The sequence below is a fragment of the Vicia villosa genome, linkage group LG4, assembly GCF_029867415.1.
Source record: "Vicia villosa cultivar HV-30 ecotype Madison, WI linkage group LG4, Vvil1.0, whole genome shotgun sequence".
Taxonomy (NCBI): domain Eukaryota; kingdom Viridiplantae; phylum Streptophyta; class Magnoliopsida; order Fabales; family Fabaceae; genus Vicia; species Vicia villosa.
Window position 1 is genome coordinate 184,128,292 of NC_081183.1, and position 9,103 is coordinate 184,137,394.

Below are 9,103 nucleotides of genomic sequence, written 5' to 3' on the forward strand. Positions count from 1 at the left end.
TTAGAGTTGATAATCTTCATTGCTGAAAAGGCTCTTTCAACGGATGCTGTCGACATCGGTAATATCAAAGCTAACTCAATAAGTTTGTAGACCAATGGAAATACCAAATGCTTCTCAGTTTGAACCATCATCATAGCCAAACTTTGAACATCTTCACAAGTAAAAAAATGAAGCATTTCTTTTCACTTGAAGAACATAAGTTTCAAGTTGATCCCTTATTGTTCCACGGGCATCATCAGAAAAGTCTTCATGATAAATATCAGCAAGATGGGCAAGCTTATCAACATCAATCTTGGAGAAGAAGTTCTTGGGGTCAAGACTTGAGAAGCAATCAAGGATAATGTTACTTCCTTCACTAAAGCGGTGATTCATCTCAACACATATTTTGTCAATAGCTACATAAAAAATCTCTGCACGGTAATGATGAAGATTAGTGATAGTCCTCCCTTTTGCCCTTGACCGACCCCGAACTGGTATTTCATCATCCATATTAGGCATCAGAATACATTTAGCAACACAAAATTTCTGTACATGCAAATAAATTATCCCAACTACTATCTCTCATTGTGGCCAACCGAGCTTTGACAACATCAACTAATTCCATGACATTCACAATATTAATATCTTTTCTTTGCAAGACAATTGAAAGCTCGTCTGTGATACCAAACAACTTTAACATTAACTTCAAAATAAAAGAAAATTTAAAACTCTCCATTTTTCTATCAAACCTGCTGCTTGAGATACTACACGTCCATCTCCATCAACCATACTAAGTACCTTTAACACAGATGACCATATTTGATCCAAACTAAGCAATGTAGTATGATGTGTACCAATTAAGTGGAATAATTTCCGGCACAATATTTCTATTGTGGAATAATTTCTCAAATGACATGATGAATGCAAGAAGAAAAAGTAACTCCCATGGGTCCTATTTTTCATCAATTAAGTGTCTATCCTATTTTTCTATTTGATAACTTTGTTTCAAATTTTTCATTGCTCCTCACATGTTTTCAAGAATAAAGGTGTGGCCATATTATTATAATCTACCTAGCTAGCAACACACGAAGGTATAACATAAATAATTCTTCATTGCTCCTCATATGGTTTCAAGAATAAACTAGCTTATGTGTATAACATAAATTATCTCTTAAACTATAAACTAGCTTATAGATATAAGTTATTTTTTTAGCATATAGCTTATGTAATCTCATCTTTTCTTTTGCTTCTCCAATCTTTCATCCATTCTTCATCTTCTCATAATATCCTTCTTCTCAAACACATCTTCATCTCCACAACAACACCATCATCACAAAATTATTCAACCTCTCTTTCAATTTCATTTCAAAATTATTCAAATCATACACAAAAAAATAAAACTTTGATAAAACCATCAAACATTCTCCATTTTCTAAATTCAAATCAAATCTTTCTCTCAAATCAAAAGCCAAATCCATTTCAAACAGGAAAAAATTTCATGAATCTTGCAAACTAGCAAATCAGAACATTAATGGAGAAGGAAGGTTACCGAATCGGCGAAGGTTGGGGGTCGGCGGTGGAGGTGGCGGTGCTGGTGGGTAGTTGTCGTCCGAAATACTATGTCGGCGGAGGTGGCGGTACTTGTGGGTAGTTGTCGTCCGAAATACTGTGTCGGTGGTGGTGGGTCGCAATGTCGTCTTTCTGTCTCTTTTTTTTCTTCTTGTTTTAGTTTCTCACTTTTTTTTTCTTATTTGTTTTTTTAATTTAATATTTACTTTTTTTTCACTCCAGCTCAAAAAAAAATTGGGCCACAGCCTGAGCAGTGGCCCACCCTCGCCGGGCCCAAGCTTCGCCTATGCTTACGAGCAAACCAATAAAGAGAAACGAAGTTTGACCTATTTTACAATATAACACAACAAAAGCCTTTACAAACCACAAGTTGATACTTTAAGACTAACAAAAAAAAATCTTGTGAAAATTAACTTTCAAACCCGAAATCATTTGGAAAAGGATTAGAACCTCCTTCATAGATATATTATTCTTCCAGTTCATCTTCCACACGCTTAAGGTATCGTCGGCGATCTGCAAGTAAGAAATTTTGTGAACATGATTCCTATCAATATTGTAACATGTAAAAAGGTTGACTATAATACATTTATCATAATATTTAGACATTCTACCTTTATAAGGAACTAGAATATGGATAAAGGGTAATCCCACCTCAAGCCTATCACCATTACATTTTCTTCCATTGAACTATGGTTAACGAAGAAAAATGTTATAGTTGTTTGAACAAACTTCATAATCAATATCTTCTTATTGAAAATATTTTGTAAAGAGGGTAAACAATTTTAAAAACTCATATTAAACTTTTTGATGGCATCGTAGAATCGTTCATGCAATAAAGTTGTTTATGAAAGTTATTGGTTGAATGTATACTCCACTCTTTTTGTTGGTTGTTACAATTGTTTTTGGGTTGTTGGAGTTATGGTTGCTAATGGTTTATATGGAGATTCTGCATTTTTTTTTTTTTATGATTGCGAACTCATAGTTGTGAACTTTCATTTGTGGGATCATATATCCTTTGCCTATTATACATTGTTGCGAGCTCTTAGATCTTCTTTTTTCGCAAGCCCTTTTTTTATTTAAAATAAGCCCTTTTTTTTTTATTTATATAGTTTAAGAAATAAAAGTATTAATTTTAATAAAGGATAAGTCTAAAAATTTGTAAAACAGACTAAAGATTGAAAACATATAGAAACTTTTCATTTACCATTGGAAATGAACACATAAATAAAGTTAGGAAGATTAATTGCTTCTTTAAAATTTATTCGAAGGATAACTTTTATTTATATGTTTTATTTATACTTTTTAAACATTTTTTATAGAAAAAATTACAAACGACTAGATATATCTTTAGTTATATATTTTAAAATCTGGATAAAAATAAAAATTCGACTCTGCTGGGGATCAAACCCAGAATCTCTGGTTCCGTAGACCAGCGCCTTATCCATTGGGCCACAGGGTCTTCATGTTGGTTGCATTTTTTACTTACAATTATTAAACAACAAAATTTAACGATCAGGAGAATAATGATTTCTATGGAATCTATTTCTTTTGGTAATTTTTATAAGCATATTTTCATGAAAAACCTCTTAAAAGCTTATAAAATTTTAAGTAACTTTGTTAACTTTAACCCTACTTTTTTCTTCCATTTCTCGCTTAATCCTTTTAGCTTTGTGTGAGCATTAAATTTGTGATGCAACTTTTAACTGCAATGCAACCCATTCACACATAACGAGGAACGTTTAGTATTTTGAATTTTAAACACATGCATCCCAATGCCTAAAAAGTGACGTATTTTCAAATATGACCTTATTTAAATTTTGTATTAAATAAGACACAATGCATTTACTTATTTGTTTATTTCTAATGTTTTGATGCAATTAATGTTACACCATTAAATGAATTATGAGCGGACTTCACATAGAGTTTGTTGGATTCACGTGTATCTCTTTCGTTCATGCATTTCAATCATTTTTAAGGTATTTCATTATTTTTTTAATAAATTAATTATTGGAATTCAAGTTAATTTTTAAAAAATCTCATCTACCAATTTTAATTCCTATGTGCACTCATGATACACTATTTTGAGTTTACGTGTGGCTTCAATTGATACATCCACGTCGAGGATGGAAGAATATTGTCTCATTTCTGTACTTGATATTATGTGAATTTTGCTTGTAAATTTCTCTTTGAAAGTCCTTTCATGTATTATGTTGTTTTTTATTTCTCATCTTATTTAAGTATTTGTTGTATATATTTTATTTTAGTTAGATTTAAGTTAATTGTGATTTATGTATGAGAATTGAGGTTTTTTATATTAGTTGGAATATCAAGCAAATGGGAATTGATTCAATTTGTAAGAGGTGGAAGAGATGTAACATTGAACCCCACTATATCATTGACTCACACATTAGGGTTGCACTTAAGGTTACATCACGCATTGATGCGTGAGTTAAAGATATAGTTGGAAGAAGAGAAAGATAGGAAGGAGAAATAATAAGATAAAACTTGGAGAATCCATGGAATACCATCATCATCTTCATCATCACCATCATTTCATATCAATTTCTCCATCATCTCATCTCTAGAGGTGAGTTCCTAGTTAGTTTCATCATTAGGTAGAAATCTTATGAATAAGGAAGTTAGGGTTTTGGTGTTTGTTTACGATCATATAAGCTAATGATGATGAGTGTTCTTGGTTGTGATTCTATGTTGGTGTTGTTGTGTTGGTACCATGATTGCTTTGGTTTGTGTTGGAATAATCGAATATTTTGATTGTCTTTGTTGTTTTGGCTATGGAAATTGTCATGAACAAATGTTAATTACTATGGGTTTTGAAGTATGGTTGTTGTTGCTATGATCTTGTGAAAATTTAGATGATTTGGATTGGTTATATTTGAGTTATAATAGAGTTATTATAAGTATTTTTAGAAAACATATCAAATGCAATTGATTAGTTTGGCACATCAATCGATTTATCCTTCACAAAATGGCAAAAAATGTAAATAGAGAGGCTGAACAATCTATTGGTCCCTCCAATCAATTGATTGGTTCTATGAAATATTGAGAAAAACACAATAGAAGCCACATGTAATCGATTGTATCTATTGACCAATCGATTGCATCATGTCCATTTTCCAATTTTCACTTGTTTAGACTATGCAATTGTATTCTACAAGTCTTCTAACTTCTATCATGATTTATATGAATTGGATTAAGATTGTTTGAGTGAGTTGAATAAAATATAATGTGATATAACCTAGAGATATAATTAGGTTAAGATGACCATGAAGGATGCTTCATAAGAATGGTATGAATCAATTCTTGTTTCCACCATAAAATGACAATCGTACCTCTGATTGTTGTGAAGTTGAATACATTGGAAAGTGAATCCAATTTCTCATTAAGTGACAAGAAGAAGCCATGGGATTCAATGAATATTGTGAGTTTTGGTTAGGGATATTTATGAACTATGTTGTGAATTATTGTTGTCGTGTTAATTATGTATTGTGTTCCGTGAATTATAATATGACTTGTTGGTTATATTCGTTGCATAATAACATGACTAAAACTAATGAGTGAGGTAAACCTAGGAGAATACTAGATAAATGCTTTAGAAAGATAACTTAGGTCGTGAAATGATCTAGATAATGATGCTTGGACGTAATCCTACTGCGGTGTGTACAACAGACAAGTAGTCACGCGAAAGATACATTAATAGTCTTTGTATGGAATATGTGTTATTTATGTAATGAGAATGGATCATGATATGACATCATGAGAATTGGTAAAATAGACCACCTAGTGATTGATGAGAGCAATCACGATGTTGTTAACATAATCACATATTCATATAATTACCTTTGTTTGTGCACATACCAGTTAAGATACTTATGTAAAGTAAAGGCTGAGGATGTGGCACCAATGATTCGTGCCTCAATTGGGTTTGAGTCCTAACCATGGTGGGAATGGGGGAAAGGTAGACGCCTAATTAGGTTCGAGTCCTATACGATGAAAGATAATCATAGTGGGTTCGAGTCCCACGGGAAACCCAATATCCACATGAAAGTTGAATGAGACGAGCATGCATGAAGCGAGCTTGACCTAGACGTAGGCTCGGGGCGGGGATCGATGTTTCGTGAATCCGAATAGTGATTTATTGAGTTATGAGAACTCAAGTGACATGTTTCCATATAATGCGAATACCCCTTAGTTGTTCAAGTCCTAGTTTCTTTGTGTGAGTAATGCACAAGTAACAAAAGATGAATACTTGAGTTGGAAATCATATAGAAACCCTGTAGAGCTAAGTGAACCATAAGATATGGGGACTCACTGAGATTATCATCTCACCCCATTATTGTTGTTATTTTTTAAGGTTAAGAACATGAGGAGATGTTGATGATGTTTCGATGATTTTGAGCATTTGTGATCTTTCGTTGTGCTTCCAGTACAATAGAAGGAATTATACCTAGATCTTAGTTTTTATTTGTGTACATTTTTTATGTCAAGTGCCATATAGATGTAGATTTAGTTTATGGACACGTGTATAAAATTGCCAATAGGCACTTATGTTGTATTAGTACCAAAATTTAACACTTGTATGATATTATTTATGATATATATTATACAGGTTGTTACATAATTGCTACTGAAGTCAGGAAAATGTTATATGACATGACAAAACCTTTTCATGATAATGATTATGTGTATAATTACTCTTTCCCCTCATGTTTATATTAAACACAAGACATATACACTGTCACTCTTGTCTAGTTTAATATTGTGACCTTATACATGTATATTATTATGTAGGATGAACAAATTCCATCTAGGTCAGTCATGTCATTTAACATGGTTCGTAGAGTACCCATCGACCATCTTAATGTCATCCTTATATAGAAAACATTTGATTGACAGTAAAGTATTCGACTTCACATCTATGGTCCATAGTGGTTTCAGGTTTAAAAGTGGTATACACCACTTTCACCATGATAATAACCCATGACACTTTGATAATATCCTTTGTAGTATTCTTATGGCGGGTCAATCCAGTATACATATTACTCCTAAAATTTATACTTATATGAATATTTGGTAAATCTTTATCCATGATCCGTGAGATGTGATCGTTGGTCTATCCACATAATAGTCTGAATGTTTTAATATTATTCCACTTGTTAATAATATTAGACTATGGATACTTTAAGAATAATGTCTTTGTGTTTAATGAGATATCATGATTAAGTCACACTTAATGTTTCATTAAACACACTATTTATTTTGGAAAAATAAATATAATGAAAAATGTATTATTATTATTATTATTATTATTATTATTAACATATTATTAGATACAAGTACCAAGTTCAATATCAAATTATTGGCCTCTGAGACTTAAACTAACAGGATCTCCATCTAACGGGGACACTTTTGAGAATATTCTTTACATGATATTTCATAGAGTAACTCTTGTCTAGGATCATGAATACATAAACTACATATTGAATTCCTTATTATTATTTAATTTATCACGTGTTTTAATCTAACTAAGAAAGCAAATAGAGAAAATAGATAACTATCCATACATGGTTTCGTAAGTGGCTCTAATACTAGTGAAGGGAAATTACGACACAAAACCCAACGAAAAATAAAAAATCCCTTAGCCTATCCTTACGAATGAGCATGATTGGTATAGATTTGTTATCTCTTCTGACAAATACAATGTACTGCGTTATACTTAAGTGCACTATACCTTTTAGTGTTCGTATTCCATTTAAACGCACCATACCTTGCCGTGTGCTGTAGCTCACCATACCTTACGAATTCCATATTCCATTTAAGCTCACCATACATTACAATATTTTGTAATTCACTTAAGTTTATTGTACCTTGTGGTGTATAACGTTTCTCTAATTAATGCTAGTAATTCATAAAATCAAATAAGCTTCACTTATTCGTTGTATCTTTCATTGATCTGTCCTTATGTTTGCGAGCTTGTAGATTCTCTTGACGTTGACAATTATATTACACTACAACGCGGAAGGGCTTTAAAAGCGCTTTTTTTGGGCTTTAAGAGCGCTTAAAAGCGCTGCCAAAGCCAGCGCTGCCGTAGGCTACGAGAGCGCTTTTGAAAGCGCTCTGGTAGACCCCCCTATAGCAGCGCATTTTCCAGAAAAGCGCTCTGGTAGGCCCCCCTATAGCAGCGCTTTTTCTAGAAAAGCGCTCTCGTAGCTTGCCCTATAAGAGCGCTTTTTCAGAAGCGCTTTCGTAGGTTGCGTTTTTTTTTAATGCTTTTTATTATATTAAACAAATAAAAATTAAAAAAAATTTAATAAGAAACATTTTATGAAATGAATATATAAGTATTGCATATATTTATTATCAAAATACAAATAAAACATCACTAATTTTATAAGTGCTCTAGAAGCTAAGTTTACAATCAAATTCTCAAAACACAAAATACAATACAAATATATATATATATATATATATATATATATATATATATATATATATATATATATATATATATATATTGATTTGCTCTCTAAGAAAACTAGTTCTCTCCAGTCGAACGTGACTCCTAGATGGTCATAATTGACTTTCCAACAATGCGCAAATCAACTTCTAATTTATCTTCAATTGTCCACGCATGCTAAACCTACATCAGCAAGGGTAAATCAAGTCATAACAGAAAAATTGGAGAGTTTAATTATAGACGAAATAGAGAAAAGGGCTACATTTGATTTTACATAACACATAATTGCATAATCAATATTTCATAACTAGCTAATTTACATATAGTGTGCATCTTGATACCGACATTATACATACAATGAGACAAAACACAATTAACACCAAAAGATTTCATAAACTATTAGCTAATAAACCATCTTTACTTTGAATTAGAAAACTAACCGTCAAAAGACTACAAAGATATAAGATTAGGAATTGACACTCCATTCCATGTACATTCTAGTTTTTACAAAGATGGCAATTACATGTATATTCTAGTTTCTAAAAGGATACAATTTACAACAATAACAACAACAACAATAGCTTATATTTTCTCATAGTGAAACAAAGATACATGGTTTCTTGTGCATTACCTTTAGGAAGTCAATGTGCTCATATATGAAGGTAATTGGTAGCCATCATTAACTCAAGAGTAGATTTAGGCGCAATGTGAAACTATGTCCTTTCTCCTGGAAAATTCCAGATGCCTATTAAAATATTGTTAAATCTTCTCAAGAATGGTAGAACTAATTCCAGCAAAAGTTACTTTTCCATGCTGAATTTCACAAAAGAAAAATCAAATAAACAAAAGAAAAATCACTAATTGCAATTCCGAACAAATAAAAATAAACACAAAGCAAAGGGAGATAAAGAGAGACTGTGCTTTTAGAGAATGCAAATGGGTGAGATTTTGTTGAAATCCTTGAAATAAATGGCTTAAGAACACATAACGCTATCTAAAAAATCTAACCAATCAATTTAAATCTACTAATACAAGGAAGAAAAAAAATTAGATATTTTAGTAAGTCATAAACAAAATCAT

At 31.7% G+C, this 9,103-nt stretch overlaps 1 non-coding gene across 1 annotated transcript; it reads right to left on the reverse strand.

Annotated features, from left to right (window-relative positions):
- Window positions 1–2,934: 2,934 nt before the first annotated feature.
- On the reverse strand, window positions 2,935–3,007 carry TRNAR-ACG (transfer RNA arginine (anticodon ACG)). Its single transcript has one exon. It is a non-coding gene; the product is annotated as a tRNA-Arg (tRNA).
- Between the last annotated feature and the right edge of the window lie 6,096 nt (window positions 3,008–9,103).